Below are 26,830 nucleotides of genomic sequence, written 5' to 3'. Positions count from 1 at the left end.
GTTGTATGTGTGTATGTATGTAGTAAGAAGGGTACACATAGATTTGGATGTAGTTGTATGTGTGTATGTATGTATGGATGGATGGATGGATGGATGTAGTAAGGCAGGTACACTTAATTAACAGGTAAGCCAGGTAAACGCTAGGTAAACACATCTGGGACTCAGGTAAATAGGGTGTGATACAAAATAGTGATTAGGGGTGTGATAAGCAGGTATCATCATCATCATCATTGTCATCATCATCACCATCATCATCATCATCATCATCATCATCATCATCATCATCATCATCATCATCATCCTCTGCTAAACAATAATAAAATCACTTATGGTATCATTCATCCATCCATCCAGTTCTCTGTTGCCCCTTATTTAGTATGGTAGGGTCCCGGGGCTAGGCTACTCATTCCGAACATTCAAGGCGGGAGAGACCAGTTTCTCTTCCCTGAGCGGCAGTGTGTGAGAAATAAGCACCATCCACTCTTCGGATTGGAACCCCTGATGGGTCTCATTTGTTTGGGGCGCTGTAACCCACTTGACCACCAGGCGTCTGTGTGTTGGTGTTATGGTTACTTCCCAGCTCAGTAAATGATGAAGAAAGTAATAGCAGGGGTAGTGATAGTCGTGTTAGTAGCAGCAGTAGTAATAGTTTTAGTTGTAATAATAATAATAATAATAATAATAATAAATGTAAATGTCATAACCATCCATCATCCAAACCTACGTTGCCCCATGAGGAGCGTAGGAGCCCGGGGCTAGGCAAGTTGGTCCCGACGTTTAAGATGAGAGTGACCAGCCTCACTCATCCCTGAGTGGCATTACGTGAGCAGTCAACCCCAACCACCCCTTGCATATAAACCTTCACCGGCTCAATCCGATTGGAGCGCCGTAATTTCCCACTAAACCACCAGGCGCCAAAATTTGGTTTTATGGTTACCACCCAGCGCAGTAAATGGTTTCCTGGTGTACAGGAAACCATTTGGCATGTCACTCAGTGTAGAGTCACCCACAGCAGAAGTAAGAGGAAGGAATGAAGGAGAGAAAGACAGAAAAGGGAGTGTAAAGTCACCCGTAGGCAGAAGGACGAGGAAAGAATGAAGGAAAGAAAGACAGAAGAGTATGGAAGGAAAGAAGGATGGAGGAGAGGAAAGGGCAGACACCCGAGAGCAGCACTACATCGAGTGAGTGGATGGCAAGCGCCCCCACCTACCACTTAGATGTCATATAAGATTAAATAAATACCGCTAAGTAACCCCACTCTTGCAAAACTGAAAGATGAATGCTCTCTCTCTCTCTCTCTCTCTCTCTCTCTCTCTCTCTCTCTCTCTCTTTAACACAAGCTTCCCCTTCCAATTTGTTTGTTGATATGAAAGAGGAGATTATTATTACATGAGTTTTATATTTTGCTTTCCATTTAACCAAAGGATGATTACAGGTAGAGACAGGTGAGATGATGAAAGGTAATTAAGAGAGGAGAAAGGTGGGAGTGAAGGAGGAAGTATAATTAGAGAAAAAGGTGATAATTGATGATGCAGGTGATGACAGGAGGACAAGGTGAGAAGAAGGAGGTTAATGAGAGAGAGAGAGAGAGAGAGAGAGAGAGGTGCAAGGAGATGGGAGGGGGAGGAAGGATGAAGGGCAAGAAGAGGGGAGGGGGAGAGGGGAGAAAATGGAAGGGGTGATGAGGGAATGGGAGGAGGGGAGAGAGATGGAAAAAGGATAAGAAAGGAAGGAAGGAAAAGGAAGGGGAGAGAAGGAGACACAAAGGAAGAGGGGTGAGGAAAAAGGGAAATGAGGGAGTAATGAAGAGGAGGAAAGGGCAATATAGGCATGGGATGGAAGGGAGGAAAGCGGGAGGAGGAAGGGAGGGGGAGGGAAGAGGAGCAGGAGAGAAGAAGGAAGAGTGGAAGGAAGGAAACATGAACTGAGAGGGGAAAAGGGAAGAACAGGAGGGGAAAGAAAGGAAGGAAGGTGAAGAAAGAGAGAGAAGAGAAAATGAGTGGAAGGAAGGAAATGAGAGAGAAGGAACGGACAGGGGAGAAAGAGAGGGAACGACAGGGGAAGGGAGGGAATGAAGGGAAGTTGGGGAAAGGGAGAGAGTGGGGGGGAAAGGAGGGGAAGAAGGGGAGGGGATCAGCTGTTGTCTTTATCTCCCGAGAGAAGTTAAGAGGGTGGGAAGGTAAAGGAGAAAGAAAAGGGAGGAAGATAAAGGAGAAAGAAAAGGGAGGAAGATAAAGGAGAAAGAAAAGGGAGGAAGATAACGGAGAAAGAAAAGGGAGGAAGATAACGGAGAAAGAAAGGGAGGAAGATAAAGGAGAAAGAAAGGGAGGATGATAAAGGAGAAAGAAAGGGAGGATGATAAAGGAGAAAGAAAGGGAGGAAGAAAAAGGAGAAAGAAAAGGGAGGAAGATAAAGGAGAATGAGTTTGTGTTTATCTCTCGTTATCACCGTATTTATCTGTGTATTATTATCTCTTTCAGTTATTCTATTTTGTGTCTGTCTACCCATCCTGTCTATCGCTGTTTGTCTTCCACTCTCTCTCTCTCTCTCTATCTCTTTGCTTTCTGTCTTAACCTATTGCTCCATTTATGTGTCTCTTTATCTGTCTATCTATTTCTCTATTTTGTTATTTCATTATTTTTTTTTTTTTGCATGTCTATATATCCATCTGAATTTGTCTTTTTTTTTTTTTACGCATATATTTTGCCGTCTGTAGGTCTGTCTGTCTGTCTATCTGTATTCCTGTCTGTCTATCTATCTATCTGTCTACCTACCTACTTTCCTATCTATCTATCTGTCTACCTACCTACTTTCCTATCTATCTATCTGTCTATCTATCTCTATCTATCTATCTGTCTATCTATCTATCTATCCATCCATCGAGCCTGTTTCTATCTCCAAGTCTATTTACCTATAATTCTGTTCATTATCTTTATCTCTGCCTCATTATCTCTCTCTGCATGTCTGTCTCTGTCTATCTGTCTTTCTATATCCAGGCAGGTTTTATCTATCTGTCTGTCTTGTGTCTGACGCCGCATCCTGGGAGTGGACGGCCTTATCCAGTGATGACCACCTTACCTATCACGCCACCCAGCCTTGTGTGTGTGTGTGTTTGTGTGTGTGTGTCGCTGCGGGAGCACACACACACACACACACACACACACACACACACACACACACACACACACACACACACACACACACACACACACACACACACACACTCCTGCAACACGTTTTTCCACCACTTGATCCCTACAGCTGCTCTCTCTCTCTCTCTCTCTCTCTCTCTCTCTCTCTCTCTCTCTCTGCTGCCTCCAGACGATTTTATTCTGATTAGGGGGGTTGCAAATCGCCCCCATTAACCCCTTCAGAACGAGAGCGTGTTTTTCTTTATTTTTCATTTTCCTTTTTTTTTTCCACTGACAAAATTATTCATGGTGAGGGAAAATTTTGGGAGGGAAAAAGTCTGTTAACCCCTTTGGTACGATGACACATTAATATTTATTTTTATTTTTATTTAGTTATTTATCTTTTTAATTATTTTTATTTATTTATTTATTTATTTTGTCAAGACTGCACATTCCATTAACCTCTTTAGTACGATGCAGTTTATTATTATTATTATTATTTTTTTATTATTATTATTATTATTATTATTCATTTATTTATTTATTATTTATATTTATTTATTTTCACTTATTTTTTTCTAGAAGACTCCATTTACCTTAAGACGAAAAGGTGTCATTCTTGAGACGTTAAATACAGAGGTGAAGAAGGATGTGGGATGGTTGGATAGAATTGGGAGAGTCTGCACTGCGGTAGAGTGGAGAGGGATGGGTGGATGGATGGATGGATTGATGGAAAGGGGATGGCAAGATAGTGTAGATGGATGGATGGATGAAAAAGACAGAAAGAGGAGATGAATTGATGGATGGATAGATGGATGGATGGTTGAATGAATGAATGGAAAGGGGGTGGGAAGGAGGGATGTTTGGATGGATAGAAACGGGTGGAAAGAGGGGATGGATGGATGGGTAGATGGATGAAGTTGTTTGTGGAATAGTGGAGAGGGAAGTGGAAGAAATGAATAAAAGCTTGAGTATCACATGTGGGGAGTGGAGAGGAGAGGTGGAACGGATAATGTGGATATGAAACAGTGTATTAAAAAGGGAACAGCAAAATGAGAAGTGAGATACTGGGATGAGAAATGAGTTAGGGAAATGAAAAGTTTTATTGAAGTGGAAAGTACGGTTGAATAAGGAAGTGGAGAAGTGTAATAAGAAGTGGAAGAGGGGAGAGAGAAATGGGACAGTGGAATGAGGAACAGGGTAAGGAAGTGAAGGGTGGAAATGCGGTGGAAGGTGGAAGTGAACAAGGAAGTGGAGCCGCTGATTGTAAAGTGGATGGAATCGTTAACTGGGAAGGGCCGTAATGAAGACAGGAGTGGGTGCAGGTGTGAAAAATGGAGTAATAAAGAAAGAGAGAGAGAGAGAGAGAGAGCAACGTCACCTCTGATTTGCAAGTGTGTTAATGGATAGATCCAATGATGAAGGAAGAGTGAAGGATGTGCAAGAAGGGAAGGCAGTGATAGAAGAGACAGCAGGCAGTAGTGGTGATGAATGAAATGAAGGAGAAATGAATACGAGAGACAGGTTAATTGCAGTAGAATAAAACGGTGAATAATGAATGGAGATTGTTGAAAGAAAAGATGAAGAGATGAAATTCTTTGGCTTAGATGAATGCGGTGAAAGTGAAAGAACTGAAGAGTGTGTGTGTGTGTGTGTGTGTGTGTGTGTGTGTGTGTGTGTGTGTGTGTGTGTGTGTGTGTGTGTGTGTGTGTGTGTGTGTGTGTTAATGCTAAAGACGGTGTAAGAATATAACACAAGGTCGAGGTTACCGTCTTTTAATAGCAGGGCCAAACGTGACTCAACTGAGAGAGAGAGAGAGAGAGAGAGAGAGAGAGAGAGAGAGAGAGAGAGAGAGAGAGACATATTTTCTCACATATCTCTCGGTCACCCAGTTTTCTTCAGGGCAAATTAATATTAATAGAAGATCAGTGTGATAATAAAAATATATATTCCAATACAAAGTGGAACAAACTGAGAATTGGAGGTGTATTAAAGAAATATATATTGTTTAATATTCAAAGGCTATTCAGTATTATTTATTTTTTATTTAATTATCTTCGTTGTCTGTTTACTTATTTTTCTTTATTTAGTTGTCATCATTATTTATTTATTTATTTATTCTTATTTGTTCGCCAACTTTTCATTATTTTTTACGTGTCTTCATTATTTATATATTTATTTATTTGTCAGACGTAATTGAGGGCGCTAACAATCCACTCTTTCGATGTAGTGCTGCCTACAGATGACTCTACACTGAATAACAAAGCCCAGTGGTTTCTTGTAATTCAGGAAATCATTTACTAAGTTGGGTGATAACCATATAACCAACAAATGGACGCCTGGTGGTCTAGTGGGTTAGGTATGGGTCATTTTCATTCAGTCCTCATTTACCTTTTTTATCAGGAACGTAGGGACCCTGGGTTAGGCTACTCAGTCCGGACAGGTAAGACGAAGATAACTAGTCGTTCTTCCCTGAGCAGCATGATGTAAGCAGTTAACCCCAACCATCTCCTGGAATTAGGCCCATAAAGACCACATCCGACTGAAGAGCCTTAATCCACTAGACTCCCATGATCCAATTGTTATGGTTACCACCCAGCGTAATTGGTTCCTGGATTACAGAAACTATGTGGCTCGTCACATATTGCAGAGTCGCCTAAAATAGCGCTACACTGTGTGAGTGGATAGTGGGCATCCTTGCATATAGGACAGCTAGGTAACAGGTGTGAATGTAATGCAGAGAAATGGTGAGAGAGAGAGAGAGAGGGTAGTGACATCTGCATATTCGATAGATAGATAAATAGATAACTGACAAGCAGCTCGTAATTGGAGGTTAAAGTTATTCCACGTAAAATTCTCTCTCTCTCTCTCTCTCTCTCTCTCTCTCTCTCTCTCTCTCTCAACTAGAACAGTGAGGCGGACATTACAATAATAAGTTATGTTTCCATTGTCTCCTACCCAGTCCTCTCTCTCTCTCTCTCTCTCTCTCTCTCTCTCTCTCTCTCTCAGGTCAAGTGGTTGAGTAGTGGACTGCAGACCGACGGAACCCGAGATCAATCCCACGCCGAGGCAGGGATTTAGGGATTTATATTCCGTAAAAATAAATAAATAAATAATCCTCAGCAAGATACACCAATATATAAAAAAAAATATCACAAATAATACCATCAAACCAAGCATGAAATGAGACAGCTGCAGCTTGAATTTAGTATGGACGGTGAGTACTAGTGCTCAAGAGGTGACATGTGAGGTAGTGTGGCGTCAATTGTTGCGCGTGAGAAGACTGCAAGATCGGACTAGCCCTGCATACCCTGCCTTTCTGCCTGCTTGCCTCCCCTGCCTCACTCCTCCTGTCTTCCTGCCTCCTCCTCTGCCTCTCCATCCTGCCTATCCCCTCTCCCACCATCTCTGTCTTACCCTTTCTTTCCATTTCTGCCTACCTACCTTTGCTCCTTTGCCTGCCTGCCTACCTACCTACAACAGTCCTACTTACCTTCCTACCTACCTCCATGTTTCTCCCCGTCTCTGCCTACTGCACTGTGTTCGATTGCCCACCTGCCTTCATACATACCTACCTACTTACCTTTCCTCCGCCTCCATGTCATTTCATCTCAGCCTACCTCTCTTTTCTTTTGCCTGCCTGCCTACCTACTTACCTGCCTGCCATTCCTCTCTCTCCATGTCTCTCCATCTTTGCCTGCCTCAGTGCTCTTTGCCCCACCTACCTACCTACCTTCCTCACCGTGTCTTTCCATCTCTGCCTGCCTCTCAGCCTCCCTACCTATCTCCCTCCCTCCTCCCTACCCCACTGTCTCTCTCCATCTCTGCCTACATCTCTGCTCCTTACCCTCCCTACCTACCTCTCTCCTCCCTCTTCATGTCTCTCCATCGCTGCTCCTTTACCTGCCTACCTACCTACCTGCCTGCCTGCCTGCCTACCTGCCTGCCTCTGCCTGTATAATGGTGGACTGGGGCCCAAGGCTGGTCATTAAGGGCTTCTCCTCTAGTCTACCGGGAGCTTCATTTGCTTAACTCTCTCTCTCTCTCTCTCTCTCTCTCTCTCTCTCTCTCTCTCTCTCTCTGCTGTGCTTTCCTTTTCTCCTGCTCCTATGCACTATATTAGGATTAATGCCGGACCACCTCGTAGGGACCGTAAGGTCTGTGTGGTCTGTGTATCTATGTAACTTTGTAACTCTGTGTGTGTGTGTGTGTGTGTGTGTGTATGAGAGAGAGAGAGAGAGAGAGAGAGAGAGAGAGAGAGAGAGAGAGAGAGAGAGAGAGAGAGAGAGAGAATGGGGTATTTAGTGAAAGGAAGGCATTTATGTTAAAATATGTCGAGGTTTCCTGCTTTGTGTGTTAGTGTGTGTGTGTGTGTGTGTGTGTGTGTGTGTGTGTGTGTGTGTGTGTGTGTGTGTGTGTGTGTGTGTGTGTGTAAGTGAATGTGCATGTATGTGTGTGTACGTGTATAGGTCTGTGTGTGCATATGTGACTGCATGTATGTATGTGTACGTATATGGGTCTGTGTGCGTTTTGAGAATTGGGTTGTAATTATACGAGGGGGCCAAATATGCAAATAAATTATACATCAATTATACAACCAATAATGTATAAACCCAAGGCGGCAGAAGTGTATAATTAACCCTTTCATCGCCATGGGGTTATTCATTCCCTATACTGACACGATTTTCTCTCTCTCTCTCTCTCTCTCTCTCTCTCTCTCTCTCTCTCTCCTACCGTCAGACGATTTTATTCAGCTTAGAGGAAAAAACTCGGAGTGAAAGGGTTAAAGAAGACGGTTTCAACCCCCCCTTCAGTATACCAGAGTCTTGCTTTAAAGAGAGAGAGAGAGAGAGAGAGGTAATTGTCTTCAGTTATAATACTGCTTAATTGGGTGAGAAGGAGGTGGAGGGGAATAATGAGGTGTGTGTGTGTGTGTGTGTGTGTGTGTGTGTGTGTGTGTGTGTGTGTGTGTGTGAGAGAGAGAGAGAGAGAGAGAGAGAGAGAAATACAATGCATCATACCATGTCCTCGACACTAATAAAAATAGGTTAGCCACATTTATCTCTCTCACATTTGATAGATAAAATAGATACACTGGTAGGTAGGTAGATAGAAGGATAGATAAGTAGATAGACAGACAGGATAGACAGAGGAGCAGATAGATATGGCCACAGATGGGTAGATAAATAAATAGATAGACTGACAGACATATGGACAGACAGACACGCAAACTGAAGGGTAGATAGGGAGATAGATAGATAGATAGATAGATAGAAGGATAGATAAGTAACCAGGTAGACAGGCAGACACACAGATAGATAGACAGACACATAGATAGATACAGGGATATTATGTCAAGGTCTCGGCGTTAATGAAGGGAGGTTAATCAGATAACATCCATCACCACCACACCCCACCACACTGCATCCATCACCACCACACTCCACCACACTGCATCCGTCACCACCACACTCCACCTCACTGCATCCGTCACCACCACACTCCACCACACTGCATCCGTCACCACCACACTCCACCTCACTGCATCCATCACCACCACACTCCACCACACTGCATCCATCGTCACCACACTCCACCACACTGCGTCCATCACCACAACACAGCACTCATCACCACCACACTCCACCACACTGCACCCATCACTACCACACTCCACCACATGAAGGGATGGTTCAAGGACAGTTTGACTTGGAAGCTGTGTTGATGTCTTGCGTTATCGTCACTTTTCTTATCTTCCTTGTTCCTTATCTTTGTCATCTCTGTCTCTCTCTCTTTGCGTCTTTATCTTTGACTGTTTTTTTTTTTTCGTTTCTCCATATCGTCCCGTCTCTCTCTCTCTCTCTCTCTCTCTCTCTCTCTCTCTCTCTTGGCTTCATATTGGATCCTTCAGCGGCGGATATTCATGGCTTCCATTACAAGAGAGAGAGAGAGAGAGAGAGAGAGAGAGAGAGACTGATGCTAATAAAGAAGCAGGAGGAGAAGGAAAAGAAGAAAAGAACATGGAGAAGAGAGATAAAGACAACCACGACGAAGACGAAGAAAAAAGAAAGAAAAATAAGAACAGACTCAAGAAGGAGATTAATGAAGATAAGAAGATGCCGATGCGGAAGACTGAGGAGGAGGAGGCGGAGGAGGAGGAGGAAGGAAGGAAGAGAGAAATTAAAAAAAAAAAAAGTTACCCATACTTCCCAAACATATCGGAACAGGTCGAAAAAATATCAAAACTTACAAAAATTCTCAAAAAAACTCATATATTTGATAGGTTTCCGGGAGATGCGTTACTTCTGAGGGCATATTTATATAGTGTTAAGCTTGAGTTATGGGTTAAGATTGTTTGTGAATATGCCTTTTTTTGCGCACATAGGTAACATACAACTCACTATTATTATTATTATTATTATTATTATTATTATTATTATATCCCCTTCCTTATAGGTAAGAGAGGTTGGATGATGATGGTAATAATGATAATGACATTGATGATGGTCATTATTACTGTTATTATTATTATTATTATTATTATTATTATTATTATTATTATTATAGTTGAATGTTAAGGAGATTTGTTTACCCTTTAAATTAGTAATGTTCCTTTACAAATTATGGCTTATGGTCTTGTCCGACATTTTCGATCCAAAGGGTGCTTGGTTTGTCGGCTTTTGAGGTAGTGTATCGTGACTAGCTTGTGAGATTAGTTTTTTCCCTTTGTGGTTTCCATTTTTTCTTTTCTCCTACCTTCCCTTCTCTCCCCCCACCTTCCATTCCTTTCCCTACCCTACCTCTCGTCTCCTCCTCCTCCGCTCCCTTTTTCCTCATCTCCCTTTCCTCTTTTTTTCTTTCTTCCTTGCCATATCTTACCTTCCTGTCCCATCCCTTTCCTTCCCTTCCTTTCCTTTTCATTTTAATTCATTTCCATCCCTTCCTCTTATCTCTTGTACTTCCCCTCACCTCTATTTCCTTTTCCTCCCTTCCTGTTTTTCCCTTACCCTCCAATGTCCTGCCCTTCCCGTCGCTTCCTTTCCTTTCGTCTACCTTTCCCTTCATTTCCTTCTTCTGCCTACCTTGTTTTCCTCTACTTTTCCTTACCTGTCCCCTCCCATTCCCTTCCCTTCCCTTCTCTTCCTCTTCCCTTCCCCCCTCATAACCCCACACAAGGCCAATCTCATCAGCCAAGATAAACGTGGGAACCAAGTGTGGGAATTACTGCAATACACTGGCCTTGAAAAGTCTGATAACAGTTAGGGATTTTCTTCTGTATCTCTACATAAACTTTACCATTATGTCAAAATTGCACAGAAACTTTAGTAACCACTCACTTGGGCCTGAGTTTGGTTGGGGTAGAGAAAGTTTGAAGTGGAGGAAAAGAGGGAAGGAATACGAATTGACAAAAGAGTTGCTAGTTTTATGAGTCAGTACGGCAGATGTCCTTTTCCCGAAGCCGGCAGGAAAAAGCGAGAAGGACCTGACCGCCTGTTGATTATCCCTTTCACTGCGATTTTCCTCATACTTGCTCTCACCGGACGATTTTTTTTTTTTTTTGGATGGGGAGGGGATGGGGAGGGACCTATTCCATGCAGAGGAGGATTTACTGAAGGCTGCATCCAACCCCTGCAGTTTTGAGTCGTCTAAGCTGAGTAAAATCGTCTGGAGGAAGCAAGAACGACGTGACTAAGACGCCGAAGGAGAAATGAGGCGCGTGCAAACCGTCCGCTACTATATAAACATTCGGACGCTTATTTTTCTTAGTTTATTCTTGCTTCCTCCAGACGATTTTGTTCAGCTGAGAGAGAGAGAGAGAGAGAGAGAGAATATGAATAGTTAAATGTGTAGCGAGAAATAGCTGTGAAGTATCCGGCGGACAATACGATACATAAAGACAGACTGATAGATAGATAGATAGACAATACAGACAGACTTAGACAGATCGATACATAGATAGATAGACCCAAAACGCTTAAACTAACGATAGATTTGTTGCATTAATATCGTGTGTACAACGTAGAATTAGAACACTGAACACTGCTTGAATTTCCTAAGCTTGAATTTTCCCAAGCTTGAATTTCCTAAGCTTGAATTTTCCTAAGCTTGAATTTCCCGAGCTTAAATTTCCCAAGCTTGTGTTTCCCAAGCTTGTGTTTCCCAAGCTTGAACTTTCCCAACCTTGAATTTTCCTAAGCTTGAATTTCCTGAACTTGAATTTTTCTAAGCTTGAATTTCCTGAACTTGAATTTTCCTAAGCTTGAATTTCCTAAGCTTGAATTTTCCTAAGCTTGAATTTTCCTAAGCTTGATTGTTAAGTGCCTGGAGGAGGGGAACGTGTGATTGGCCTTATCTTTGTATCTGGTTTTATTCAGTTGTTTTTTCCTGCCCAGGCCATTGATGATAGTAAAGGAGAGGGTGATGGTGGTGGTGATGATGATGATGATGATGGTGATGATGATGATGATGATGATGATGATTTTTTTAGACAGGCTGATGAGAAAATTGAAGTGTCGAATTGCTCTCTCTCTCTCTCTCTCTCTCTCTCTCTCTCTCTCTCTCTCTCTCTCTCTCTCTCTCTCTCTCTCCCCTAACCACGAGATGCCTTCCTAAGACTGAATAAAGTTAGTGGAAGATATATATGTGAAATAGAAAGAAATTGGACGAAACAGGTTGAAATAATTGGTTTAGTTTCGTTCCGGTTTCTCTTTTTTTTCTCTCGTTTCGCTCATTGGTTGATTGTCTCTCGTCCCGGATTCTGCTCTCTCTCTCTCTCTCTCTCTCTCTCTCTCTCCCGTTATCTTCCTCTTCCTTCCCCTCCCCTCTTTTCTTCTCGTTACCTTTTCTCTCCATCTTTCCCTCCCCTCCCCTCCCCACTCCCGCATGTATTTGTCCTACATTTGTTTTTATTTTGTTTTTTCTTATATGGGCTTGTTTTTTCTTGGCGGGGAGGAAGAGGGAGAGAGAAAGAGGAGGGGAGGAAAGAGGGAGGGAGAAAAAAAAAGAGAAGAGGGAGGAAAGAGGGGGAAGGAAAAAATCGGAGAGGTGAGGTGGAGAAGGAAGGATATAGAGAAAGAAGAGAAGTGAAGAAGAGAGCTGGGAGGAAAGTCGGAGGGAGAGAGAAAAGGGAGAAAGAGAAGGAGGAGAGAAAGAAAGGAAGGAAGAAAAGAGAAGAAGAAGACAAGGAAGAAAGATAATTGAAGAAAAGAGGAATAAAAGAGGAAATAGTAGTAAAGAGAGGAGAGGTATTGGAGGGAAAGAGGGAGAGAAAGTAAGGAAGATGGAGGGAATGAAGTAGAGGTGAAGGAAGAAAGGAAGGAGTGAAGAAGTAAAAGAAGGAAGGGAAGAATGATGAATGAAATGGAGTGAAGGAAGGAGGGAAGGATGAATAATATGAAGGAATGAAGGAATTAGCCCACACAAGGTCTGAACAACTCTATCCTTCGACTCTGTTAACGCCAGACGATTTTATTCAGCTGAGAGGGAGTTATGGGAGCCTGAGGGTGTTGATAGGAGCAGAAGAGAAGGAAGGAAGGAAGAAGGAAGGAAGGAAAGAAGAATGAAATAAAGACAGCGAAAAAGCAGGAGAGAAAAAATAGGAGAAAAGAAAGAAATGAAGGAAGAAAAAATAGAAGAAAAGAAAGATGGAAATGAGAGAAAGAAAATGAAAGCAAGCGAAGGGATGGAGAGAGAGAGAGAGAGAGAGAGAGAGAGAGAGAGAATTTGTTTCCCTGTTTAATCACCTATTTCTTCTATCTCTCCCTCACCCACTTCCTTATCTTTCTCACTCTCTTTCCCTCCTCCTTTCACTACATGATTATTTGTTAGTCTATCTCAATTTCTTTCCCTTTCTCATCCTAATTCCTCCAATCTCTCTCTCTCTCTCTCTCTCTCTCTCTCTCTCTCTCTCTCTGTATAGATAGATAGGTTGATGGATAGATAAATTGATAGATAGATAAAAACCGTATGTCTATCTGTCAGTCGTTCGTTGTACAAGTGCCTACCCATCTACTATTACTATCTATCCATTTATATCTATCTTGTTATCTATTTGTCAATCTGTCCTTCCATTTATCTAACCTTTGTCCAGTTATCTCAGCGTCAGTCCCCGTCTATCTATCTGTCTATCTATCTCTGCATCCTTACTCCACTCCTCTTTCCTTTCCTTCACCTTTCTCACATCCTTACCTCTTCCACATCCACCCATACCCCTCCCCCTTTCCTCCCTCCTGCCCCTCCTCCTCCCTCTTCCCCCTCTCATTCCCCCATCCTTTCTCCTCCCCGTCCCCCTCCCCTCCCCCCTTCATCACCATTTTCCCAAACCCCACAATCACCATCACGCCTTTTATGAACATTCCTCCTGTTTCAAGATTAAACATTCTCTCTCTCTCTCTCTCTCTCTCTCTCTCTCTCTCTCTCTCTCTCTCTCTCTCTCTCTCTCTCATAGGTAATTTTCTTCCATATCTATCAAAAGTTTTTCAATTAGGAAATATTAAATCCACTTTATGTATCCTCCTGTGTGCGTATTAGCGTGTGTATACTTTTATGTGCGTGTATCGACGTGTGTACTTTTATGTGCGTGTGTACTGACGTGTGTGTAGTTTTATGTGCGTGTCGATTGACGTGTGTGTGTACTCTTATATGCGTGCGTATTAATATATGTACGTATGTGTGCATGGTTTTTGTGTATCCGTGTGTTAATTAGCTCATCTGTATGCTTGTGTGCGCATTAGCGTGTGTGTACACGTGTGTGCAGGGTTTTACTACAGAGAGAGAGAGAGAGAGAGAGAATTAGTGTGCATGCTTGTATATTGCGTGCATGCCTGTATATTGTATCTCTCTCTCTCTCTCTCTCTCTCTCTCTCTCGCAAGGTCTCGTTCCATTTTCTTTCGTCTTCTTTCATGTTCTTTGTTCTCATTTTCTGTTGCTTGGTATGCACCGTAACATTTTTTCTATTTTGCATTTCCTTGTGTTTCTGCCTTGGTTGAGTTTTTTCTTTTTTTTCCCTCCCCCGGCGAGGTTGGAGGTTGTGTATTCACCTCTGTTGCTTGCCGGAATCGGAAGATTCGGCAAGCATGTTGGACATCTCCGTATGTTTGTCTGTCTGTCTCAATTTTGCACCAGTCGTTCTGAAAAAAAAAAAAAAAAAAAAATGCAGATACCCATAGACCCTGGAAGCCTATTGTTTTTCATCGAAATCGGTCAGAGGCCCTGGGGGGTGGGGTTGAAACCCCTCAATGGCCGTGGTACCGGAAATCGTCGGGACCCAGTGGCAGGCCCAGGCACCATTTTTTCAGATTTCGAAAATCGTTGTTTTTTTTTTCCATACCAAATTGAAGAGTAACGTACGGTGCACCTGAAAATGCAATTTTTAGCATCCGAAATCCATCCTGTGCTTCGCAATGAAGTGAAATATAGGAAAAAAAAAGAAAAAAAAAAAAAAAACGCCCGATGACTGCCTACCCGCCGGTGAAAACTAAGCCGTCACAACCGGATCCATCCAGCAAGCGCCGTACTGCCCACACGTCGGTGAATAGCAAGCAGACAACCGGATCCATCTGCCAAGCATTGTGCCTGTGGCGTTTTCTTCTCTGTCTTCAAGATGTCTCAAAAATTTATTAATATTTTTTAATGAAGTTTAGTAGTTATGTGGGTCAGGGTCAAGGGAGACGAGTACAGTTTGGGTGTGATCTGATTTTTGTTTTCCTGTTTCTTACCCTTAATTTTGTTCTTTCCTAGAGAGGATTTCTTTATTTGTGTTGGTTTTCCGTATCTTCTTTGTAATGGCTTGTGATGGTGGTTACCTCTCTCTCTCTCTCTCTCTCTCTCTCTCTCTCTCTCTCTCTCTCTCTCTCAACTTCTCCCCTGTCCATATCTATCCCCTTCTTTTATTTTTCCCTCCTCCTCCTCCTCCTCCTCGTCCCGACACCACTCTGACATAACAACTTTATTGCCTCATACTTCTGATATATACTGATTCAGTCCACATATTGCTCTTATTACGTATTTAGTAATGTACATATTCATTTTTACTGATTTTACTATTTTTCTTGTTTTTTCCATTCCCTTCGTTTTATTATTATTTTATGTGTACAGTCTTCTCTTCTTGTTTGTGTTAGTGGCACCCAGACCATCCACTCATTCGATGTAGTGTTGCTTTCTGGTGATTGCACTGAGTGACAAGGCAAATGGTTTCCTGTAACTTAAAAATGCAACGTTGGGTGGTAACCATATAACCATGTGATGGACGCCTGGTGGTCTGTTGGGTGAAGACGGTCCGTGAGGGTTTCCAAGGAGTGGTTTGGGTGTATTTCTCCCGTAATATCTTTTGGGGGGCGAATTATTTTTATACATCTTCGTTTTAAATGTCTGGAACAAATAGCCTACTTTTGTTTGGCCCAGATTTTCGTCCTTGTGCAACTTATTACACACAGAAGAAAAAGACAGTGCTACGGCTCTACATCCTTTCCGTAGCACTTCTTTGTGACTAGCGCCATGGTCGTGTCAGTCTTGTATGACGTCACAGCATTCAAGAGGAAGAAATGGTAGTTTTAGGCCATGTTAGAGTGAAGAGAGTATAGTTCCTGGCCTGGGTAGTGATGGAGTGAAGGATGGATGAATGATTGGAAATGTGTGGGTAGGGCCTGAGATTAGTATTGGTTTATTATTATTATTATTATTATTATTATTATTATTGTTATTATTATTATTATTATTATTATTATTATTATTATTTTAGTGGTAGTAGTAGTGGTAGTAGTAATAATAGTAGTAATGGTATTGTATTTACTCTTTATTTTCTACTTAGGTCAAAGTTAGTGTATTTGAGCTGGAATCCTCTGTGGTCTCTTGTTTGTCTGGTTATTTAATGAATCTGTTTACCCTGTGTTTACCCTCCACGTATTCCCTGCGTGTCGTAACGAGTGTCCCAGAAGGGGCTGGAACGCTGGTCTACATCCCCCTCCCCCTCTCTCCCCTCACTTACCCCCTCCAACCACCCCCCCACCCTCCTTCTTTATTGATTGTGTTTTTCTTATGACACGAGAGAGAGAGAGAGAGAGAGAGAGAGAGAGAGAGAGAGAGAGAGAGAGAGAGAGAGAGAGAATCAGCTGCCAGCACAATTTATTGTTCCCAGTACTTCCCAGGCGGACCCCTTTCACGTTTTCTGTAATTAAAGAAAATGGTGTCACAGATCTATCTTAAAAGGTTATGGAGTTTGTCGTTCTGTCACCTTAAGAAATAGTGTCTGAAATCCAGCTTCTTAGCACAGTTAGATGACACTTATAGACCTACAGTACATAAATAAACAAATAAAATAAATAAAGTCTCAAATTTACCTCAAGGAGAGTTAGTATCCCTCAGACTGAAAAAAAAAAAAATAGTACCTGAATTCTGTCTTGTAATTAGTGTTGCTCCACGAGAAAACTCTCTTAAAAATAGGGTTTGTAGTGTACCGCCTTAAGATTTTATGTAAGAAATTTGTAAGATAAGATGGTACTCAATACTTGGAGAAAAATGAAAATAAGTATAGTAGATAGGTAGATAAACAGAGAAATGGATAGATAGAGATAAATAGATAGAGATATAATTATGACTGAATGTCCGTGATTCTTCCGTGTATCACTACAGTCTGGCACGTAATATACATATATACATACATACAGTCATACATACATGTACATACACAAACATACATACGTAAATACACACATACATATACGTACAGACCTATATACAAACACATACATAGATATACGCACATACATATATACATACATACATACATACATACATACATAACGAACTCTCCTTGTGACATAGCATCAGCTTGATCTAAAAGTAATTGAATAATAGTGTTTTATTCCACACACACACACACACACACACACACACACACACACACACACACACACACACACACACACACACACACACACACACCACGGCTGATCATGGATAGTGTGAACTGTCAATGCCGAGTTGATGTTTTTTCGTGTGTTCACAGTTACTAGAATTTTTATGTAGAAAGAAGCTTGAACAGATTATGAACAAACTACTCTCTCTCTCTCTCTCTCTCTCTCTCTCTCTCTCTCTCATACAGCCCCTTCAGTCCGATCACCTGTTTTTTTATTTTATTACCTACAGACGATTTTAGGCTCCTTGGTAGAGTGCTTCCGACTTGGAGGGGGGAGGGTTGAATGTGCCCGTAATCGCTAAAAATCCCTCCAAGCTGAATAAAATCGTCTGGTGATAGAGTATGAAGATAGATAGATAGATAGATAGAGTTCATTGCCTGTCTGTATATGTGTATGTCTGTCCATCTGTCTGTATCTGTTTATCTATCTATTTGTTTGCATAGATAGACATGAGAGAGAGAAAGCGTATCCACATATATACTGTACTGAGAGAGAGAGAGAGAGAGAGAGAGAGAGAGAGAGGTAATGAGTGCGGAGGGAGGTAATTGAAGTGTGGGTGAAGAGGCTTGATAAGAGGGTAGAGGGAGGGATGGAGGGGGTGAGGGAGGGAGAGATGGAGATAGATAAAGAGAAATGGAGGGAGATTAAGAGAAATGGAGGGAGAGAAGATGATGGGAGGTAAAGAGGGAGGGAGGGAGAGATGAGGGAAGGTAAAAAGTGATCAAGGGAGATAGAGAGATAGAGGGAGAGAGGGAGGGAGGAAAGGAGGGGGGGAGGGGAGTGGAGGTGTAGGAGGGGGGAAGGAGAGGCGGGAGGAGGAAGAGAAGAGAGGGAACAAGAATGGAGAGAGAGAGAAAGGGGAAGAAGAAAGGGAGGGAGAAAGAATTATGGGGATGGAGAGGGGAGGGGCGAATGATGAAGGAAATGAGAGTTGGAGGGAGAGAATGAGAGGAGGGAAGGAGGGAAGAAGAAATAGTAAGAGGGAGAGACAAAGAAGAGGGAGAACAGGGAGGCAGATGGAGGGAATGAGGGAGAAAAGAGTGACATAGATGGAGGAGAGAGGGAGGAAATGGAGGAAAGAAACAGAGACAGACAGACAGACACAGAAAGAGAGAGAGAGTAAAGAACCGGGTTTTGGAATGTGAGGGAGAGAGAAGGAAAATTGAAGAGAGAGAGAGAGAGAGAGAGAGAGAGAGAGAGAGAGAGAGAGAGAGAGAGAAAAGAGGGGAGAAAACCTAGAGGAGGGAAGAGGGATGGTTGAGTGGAGGAGGAGGAGGGAAAGGAGTGAGGGGAGGGAAGGAGAGATGAAGGTCATGTAGAGTGGAAGAGGGAGGTAAGGAGGGGAGGAAGGGAGGGGGGAGGAGGCAGGAAATATGAAGAGATTCAACAACAACAACAGGTAACTAGAAGAGAGAGAGAGAGAGAGAGTTTGTGTGTGTGTGTGTGTGTGTTGTATAACCTCTTTACATACAAACAGGTCTGCCGTAGAACAATAGTCATCACATTATCATTTTCCCCGCCGGCCTCCACTCCGTTAACCCCTTGCTCAACGATACAGCCCCGTCCCTCAGCTGAATAAAATCGTCTGGTGATAGCAAGAGAGGGATGGCGTTGGTAATGAATGGTGATGGATGGAATATCTCAAATTTGTTGTATGCTGATGATGCAGTACTGCTTGCACGAACCGGACAAGAACTTGGTTGGCTAGTGCAGAGTTTTGCTGATGTCTGTGAGCGTCGTGCCTTGAGAGTAAATGTAGAAAGGCGTAAAGTGATGGTTATTGAGAGAGAAGGTGACTCCCAGTGTGATGTTACAGTGAATGGGGCGAGACTGGTATTGGTGAGAGAGTTCAAATACCTGGGTACAGTGATAGAAAAGAGAGGAAAATGTGCAAAAGAAGTTGAAAGTAGAGTGACAAGAAGAACAGTAGCTGGTGCAATGAAGGCCTTGATAAGAAGCAGAGGCTTGAGTGTTGCAGCTGCACGAAGCTAACATGACGAAGTGTTAGTGCCAACTTTTACATATGGATGTGAGACTGTGGTGTGGCATAAAAATGAAAAGTCAAGAGCAAGAGCAGTGGAGCTGGGACTGCTGAGGAATGTATGTGGCGTACAAAGGGTGGATAGGATACGAAATAATGTGATTCGTGAAAGATGTGGAGTGAGAAAGTCGGTGGACACAAGAATTGAAGAGAGTGTACTGAGATGGTATGGTCATGTGGAGAGAATGGATAACAATAGAGTGGTGAAAAAGGTATATCTGAGCGAATTTGAAGGAGGGAGGAGGCGAGGTAGGCCAAGGAGAAGGTGGAGAGGTATGGTGGATGAGTATGTAAGGAAGAGAGGTTTGGAAATCGGTGAGGCTAGGGAACTGACAGGAGATCGAGCTAGCTGGATGAATGTTGTGAGGGGAAGTGCATGATCAGGGATTTGGCACCCCTTTTTAACGTGGCAGCGTCCAGATTGACTCAGTCGGATATGTTTATGTGAAGCTACAGAACGTGGTGTATGTTTTTGGCGTATCCGATAGAGCCAGGATTCAGGGAACTTGAATGATGAGTGGATGGAAGCGTGACCCATTCGACAGGGCAAATTTGGGCTGTCTGGACATTGCAACTCCTCACCCTGCCCTAGAGTGGGAAAGGAGGTCCGGTTGATGATGATGATGATAGCAAGAAAAGACTGAAGAAAATAAAGTTAAAGAAATCATCCTTGTAGTGAAGGGGTTAATGGATGCGAGAGTAATAAAGCTGCCATCTCTCAAATCGCTGTACAAAAAAAGAAAAAAAATAATGAGTTTGTTGAAGCCTGTGATGTCGAAATATTGATGCAGTTGGTTCTGAAAAGTAGCGTATCTTAAAAGTAGCCTTGGACGTGGAAAACTTTACGGTGTTCTAGTTAATAGTAGTAGTAGTAGTAGTAACAGTATCATACTTATTGTTCTGGCTCCGATTTTTTTGCCGTCTACAAATTTACCTTCCTTAGCAGCGAAGACATTCCCAAGATCACTGATATACTTGGTGAAAATAACGGGCATCTGAGATCTTATCCTTGGGGCACTGTCCTATGTGCTTCAAACCGGTCTGATTATCCACCTTTTAATATTACCTGCTTCGACAATTAATTAACTGCTTATCCACCCTTGAGCATATGTTACTGAGGAGGTGGAGGTGGAGGTGGAGTTAAAAGGGGTGAGGAGGAAAAAAAGAAGTGGAGAGGGTGGGATGGTGAAAGAAAAGGATGTGGAGGGGTTGAGAAGGAGGGGAGGGGAGATGAGGAGAGGGGAAATGTAGAGTGAAAAGGAAGGAAGGAAAGAGAGAGAAAGAGGAGAGAAGGAAGTTGAAATAAAAAGAAGGGGTGGAGTGGAAGGGGAGAGAGAGAGAGAGAAAGAGAAAAAAAATTTGGAGTGGAGAGGAAGGAGGAGATGGAGGTAAAATAAAGAGGTAGAGAGGGAGGGGGGGGACCTGGAGGGAGAAAATAAGGGATGGAAAGGAAGGAAGGAAGAAAGGGTAGAAAGGGAGGGGGGGAGAGAAGCGGTAGGGAGATAAAAATTGAGATTGAATGGACGAAGGGAGGAGAGATGGCAGAGAGAAGCAAACGAAATTGGAATTGAAGAAGGGGAGAGGGTGACGAGGGAGAAAGTAGGGGGTAGTGGTGAAGGAAGGAGGGAGGAAAGGAGGGAGGGAGGTAAAGTGGCGTGAAGGAGGGACGTCTGGAGGGTATGGAGGGAGAGCTTAATAAGGACATAGAGGGAAGGCAGACGTGAACCAGGCCTACGGAATGGCATCTCACTCGTAAATCATCACCTTCTCCACAATCACCTTCTTTGTTTATCTTTTTGTCTTATTTACAGACGATTTTACTCAGCCTGGGAAGATCTTAGAAGTACAGGGATTAGATATAACCTTCCTTAACCCCTTCAGTACCAAGACGCCCTTCTAAGATGATTCAGGACGCCATATAAGAAGAAAAATATATAAATGAAGAAATGTAGAGATTAAACCCCTTCAGGACGATGACGTATTTTTTTTTTCTGCCCAACTGTATTTATCGTCTGAGTGTGGCGAGAATAAATCAAACTGTATCAAGCATCACGGGTCTGAAGGGGTTAAGGCACACCTGAGCCAATTAAGGAAAGGTGAGTTCTCAGGTAATGCAAGAATGTAGTTATTATTCAGGAGTATATGCTAATTATGGATGGTAATGATGATATAGTAATGGCAATGAGAGACTAATTGAGGAAGGTTTAACACACACACACACACACACACACACACACACACACACACACACACACACACACACACTTGGGGTTGAAAGGTATGGTGTGTGTCAGAGAGAGAGAGAGAGAGAGAGAGAGAGAGAGAGACTGTGCCGAGAAAATACACAGCTGGTCAAAGAGAGTGAGCGAGAGAGAGAGAGAGAGAGAGAGACTGGGCCACAAACAAGATAAAAGAAAGATAGAGAGTGTGAGAAAATACAGAGAAGTCGTAAAGAGAGGCACTGGAGCGAGAGAGAGGAGGGAGAGAGGAAGGAGGGAGGGAGGGAGGGATGGGGGAGAGGAGAGAAGAGGGAGGGCGAGAGAGAGGGAAGGAGGGAGAAAGAAAAAAGTGAGGGAGAAATGGAGAATGGTGGACGAATGAGAAGGTTGTGGAGAGAGAGAGAGAGAGAGTGAATGATATGAACAAGAGGAGGGAGATGTGAAGAGAGGGAGGAAAAGGGGGAGGGGGAATAGGAAGGGGGAGGTGAAGAGGAAGGATGTCAGGAGGAGGAGAGGGAGGGGTAGGGAGGAGAGGTGGAGAAAAGGAAAGGTGCCAAGAGAAGGAGGGATGGGAGGGGAAGGGAGGAGGGAGGGAAACTGGAATGGAAAGAGGAGAGAGAGAGAGAGAGAGAGAGAGAGAGAGAGATTCGGGAATTAAGGGGGAGAAAAGAGAAAGGAGGGAGAGAGAAGGGGAAGGGAGAGGGGAAAAGGAGGGATATGAGTGGTATGGAGAGGGATGGAAAGAGGGTGTAGGAAAAAGAGAAGGAGGAGAGAGAAGGAAGAGGTAGGGGAAAAGAGGAAGGGGAGAGGGGGAGGGGAGGGGGAGAGGGAGCGGCGTTTGAAGCACCCATGTCTGATATAAATTTGGAAATCTGGCAGTAAATATCAATATGTCTCAATTTGTGATCCACGCCGGGAGGGGAGGGGACAGGAGGGGAGGGAAGGGAAGGGAAAGGAATGGAAGAGGAGGGAAGGGAGAGGGGACTGGAATTTAAAGGGAAGGTGTGGGTGGTTTGAAGGACAGGAGTGAAAAGATAGGGAAGGAGATTTAAAGAAAGCAAAAGGAAAGGGAAATTGAAGGGAAGGATAGGGGAATGAGGATTTAAAGGGAAGATAGTGGAATGAGGATTTAAAGGGGTGATTGAGGAACGGGATTTAAAGGGAAGGATAGGGGAAGAGGATTAAATTGAGGGTGGAGGAAGGGAATTTAAAGGGAAGGGATGGGGAATAGGATTTAAAGGGAAGTATTGGGGAAGGAAGGATTGAAACGAAGGGATAGGAAAATCCGGGAATGATAGGAGAGGGGATTTAAAGGGAAAGGTAGATGGGGCGTTTAGAGGGAAGGACAGAGGAAGGGAATTTAAAGGAAAAGGTAGATGGGGTGTTTAAAGGGAAGGATAGGGGGAGGGGATTTAAAGGGAAGGATAGGGGGAGGGGATTTAAAGGGAAGGATACGGGAAGGGAATTTAAAGGGAAAGACAGAAAGGTGATTTAAAGAGAGAGTGTAGGGTAAAGGGAGGGGAGGGGAAGTTAAAGGGAGGTAGAAAGGGAATCTCCTATAATGTTACGCGTTTCCTTTGGCTGAATAAATCGTTTGGCGGCAGGGAAGATAAAACACCCAAGCTGAGAATGGAAGAAGGTGACGGGTAATTTATTTTGTTTAGATATTTGTTTATGTTACATCCGACTTCAGGCATAAGTTAGGCAGTCTGAGCTCCAGCATTCCTCCCACGCGCAGCTTGCGGCGTCATACACCATCGCATATCCCCCTTTGGGCACTAACACCGAACCGTCCATATTGAAGCATGCCAGGGCTCTCTCATTCAGGACTGGTGTGATGGCAGTGGTAGAAGAATATTTTTTTTTATGCTGGTGAGTCTGGTAGAAAAAAATTAAGAACGAATCAGCGAAACTTAAATATTCAGAGTTTCAGAGTCTTCCCTAGTCCAGCCGGGAATCGATATCACGACCTTTCAGTCAGCAGGCCACCCCTCCACCACTTAGCCACGACCTCGCCGATAGATTACAGCTTTTGGTGGGTGTGATAGTGTAAGTGGAGGCAATTACTTCCGGGTGTCTAGACGTCCACTTGTCCTCAAAATACTTTAAAAATTAATATCAGTTTCTCTCTCTCTCTCTCTCTCTCTCTCTCTCTCTCTCTCTCTCTCTCTCTCTCTCTCTCAACATGTCCATAACAACGATAATAGTAATAAGAATACAGTTTACAGAGAGCGCATATCTCCGCCATATCACCACCGAAATTTAAACAAACAGACAAACGTGTGAATATATAACATCCTCCAGCTCCAGTGGCGGAGTTAATATTACAGTGAGTGACAGTCATATCCAGAATTTGTTATATTCCCGTGGCATCGTTAAGCTAGCGCGCGGGCCTAGGGGGGAAGAAACGAGTCTGCCCCCTAGATGTAAACAAACCTATCCTGCGAGCCTCCCACCATTTTTGACCAGAAATACCGATACTTAAAATGATTGAAGAAATATCCACATTCCTGGATGTGGGGGTGGAGTGATGAGGTGGAGGAGGACACGCGAGAGGTGTGTGTGGAATGTGGGTGGGTGGAGAGGGTTGTTGAAGATGGCTGTGTTGGGGTTAGTTATTCGTGAGTTTGTCTTGGTAGGAACAGTGTTAGGTACGTAGTTTCAGAGACAATGAAGGTGAGTTTGTATAGGAGTAATATCATCATCATCATCATCATCATCATCGTTATTGTCATCATCATCATCATCATCAAGTTATTTGTAAGTAGTGTTATCAGTAGTGTTAGGTATGTAGATTCAGATTAAATAAAACTAAATCTATATAGGAGAAATATCGTCATCATCATCATCATCGTCATCATCATCATCATCATCATCATCATCATCATCATCATGGAACATAGATTAAATTAAGTTTCATTTGCTTGGTAATAAAATGCAGGTTGACTGCGTAGGACTAAAACAGCTTTGTAGCCACTCATATTCATTATTATTTTATTTTATCTCTTTATCTGTGTATTTATTTATTTATTTGCCCACTGGAGGGATGTTCGTGCAGCTGATAGTGGGAGTGCTAGAGATTTATGTGGTATGCAAGAAGCTAACATTTGTACAGATTAGGCTATATTAGGGCACGTGATGAAAAAATATGCTCTATTACGCTATATTAGGAGACATGATGAAAATTTATGCGCTGTTTCTGTCACGCGTTTGTCACTTGAAGGTCATATTGGGTAACTATTGGCTCCGTAACACCTCTTCCTTAGCGATTTATTTTGGGGATAGGGTTGGTTATTATCCTTTTCTACGTTATGTGCTGAGTATGGCGATAATAGAATGATTTAGGCAACACGAAGGAGGAGAGTAAGGTGTAATAAGCAAAATAAATCGCTTAGGAAAAGGTGTGAGGGAGCTTCCACAACTGACGAGAACTTAGGCCAGTAATTAGATAGATAGATAGACAGATAGATAGATAAATAGATGGACTAACTTTGACTAAATTTTCCTTCTCTCCATCTAGAATGCTTATAGACAGACACTAAAGTCCATTTCTAGTCACGAAGAAGTGTAAGGAAGGAGATGCTGAGCTGTGGTATTGTCTTTTATCTGCCTCTGAGCTACGTGAAATAAGCTCTTAAAGGGAAAAAATCTGGATCATGTGTACAAAGGGTATTACATCTGTACACACTGTTCTTTATTAGTGTACACAGTTAACCATGTGCACCGTTGCTAGTACACATAGAGAGGGTAAGGTCATGTACACGTGTGGGTGGACATGTAGTGTAATGTGAGCGGCTCCACCCACTGTTTATGTGTGTGTGTGTGTGTGTGTGTGTGTGTGTGTGTGTGTGTGTGTGTGTGAGAGAGAGAGAGAGAGAGAGAGAGAGGCGTAATATATGGACCTCCCTAATGAACCATAAGACAAGGATAGCACAGGCGAACAAGGCAAAACCAGGAGTGGAGAAAGGTTGGCTAATTGCTCCTTTGTACAGCTGTTTAGAGGGAATTGAGGGCCATTGAGAGAATTAATAGATATAATTATAGAGAGGCATTGAAAGAGTAGATAGAAAAAATTATAGATGTTAATGTAAGTCGGGGGATTAAAATATATGATTCTCTCTCTCTCTCTCTCTCTCTCTCTCTCTCTCTCTCTCTCTCTCTCTCTCTCTCTCTCTCAGCCGTTGTGGAGATGAAGGTGGCAGTGATGATAGTGGTGAGTGTGGTAGTGGTGATGGTGGTCGGCGGCTTGTGGTAGTGAGGATGGTGATAGTCGTGATGATAGTAATGGTTATAGTGGATGCTGTGGTGACTGGTTATGACGGTGGTTGTGATGATGGTAGTGGTGATAGTAGTGGTGGTGGTGATGATTGTGGTTGTAGTTGTGATGACGGTGATGATTTTTTTTTTTTCGCTAAATACGATAGGTGCATTGGAGTTACCTGTCTTACGAAACTCGTTACTATTCTTTACCTGTCGCCTCTCTCTCTCTCTCTCTCTCTCTCTCTCTCTCTCTCTCTCTCTCTCACACACACACACACACACACACACACACACACACACACACACACACACACACACACACACACACACACACCTATTCTTGGCCCCTAATTCTTAACAACCCTCAGTAATTAGAGGCCAACAACCCTTTGCTCAACCCTTAAATCGCGGGAAGAAAGAAAACACCCAATTTTCGGCGATAATTTCAGTTACACGACGAAAAAAAAAGAAAAAGAAAAAGATGTGGTATTTTGGTAATCCTGTATCGTTACTTACTGTGGGGTTAAGTAATTCTAGTAACTAATTACCTTCCCTAAATACCTGTGGGAAATTTGAGGTGTGGTATTCCTTAAAGGTTTACGGTAATTTTTTAAGAATAAGACTAAGGATTGTTTTATTATTAATGTTAAGCTAGATTACCTTGAAAACCCGTAAGGATGTGTGGGCTGTGTAACTCTCTCTCTCTCTCTCTCTCTCTCTCTCTCTCTCTCTCTGATAATCACTTCCTCCCCCTCCTTCCTTCGCTTCCCTGCTCGCCAATTTTATCAACACTTATCCTTCACTTTTCTCCCCATCCCCCTCCCCTCTTTCTCCCCATCCCCCTCCCCTCCCCTCCTCTTTGTAATGTGCCGTTATAATTGCTCACTCTATCTTTACACCCTCCCCTCCCCTCCCCTCCCCTCCCCTCCATCAGTCAACCTTCCTTCCCCCTTCCCTTCCTTCCCCCTTCCCTTCCTTCCCCTTCCTCACGAAACTTTCTTGCCTCCATCATCATCATCGACTTTCTTCCTCCTCCTCCTCCTCCTATTATCATCATCATATCACCACCACCACCACCACCTCCTCCTCCTCCTCCTCCTCCTCCTCCTCCTCCTCCTCCTCCTCCTCCAGATGATGATGATGATCATCATCATCATATCACCACCACCACCACCTCCTCCTCCTCCTCCTCCTCCTCCTCCTCCTCCAGATCAACATCGTCATCATCACCACCGTTTCCCTCATCTCCCCATCACCACCAC

This window comes from Coenobita brevimanus, chromosome 97 (assembly GCF_032717465.1).
Source record: "Coenobita brevimanus isolate Jiangsu-jjx chromosome 97, ASM3271746v2, whole genome shotgun sequence".
Taxonomy (NCBI): domain Eukaryota; kingdom Metazoa; phylum Arthropoda; class Malacostraca; order Decapoda; family Coenobitidae; genus Coenobita; species Coenobita brevimanus.
Note: the sequence above shows the minus strand (reverse complement) of the source record.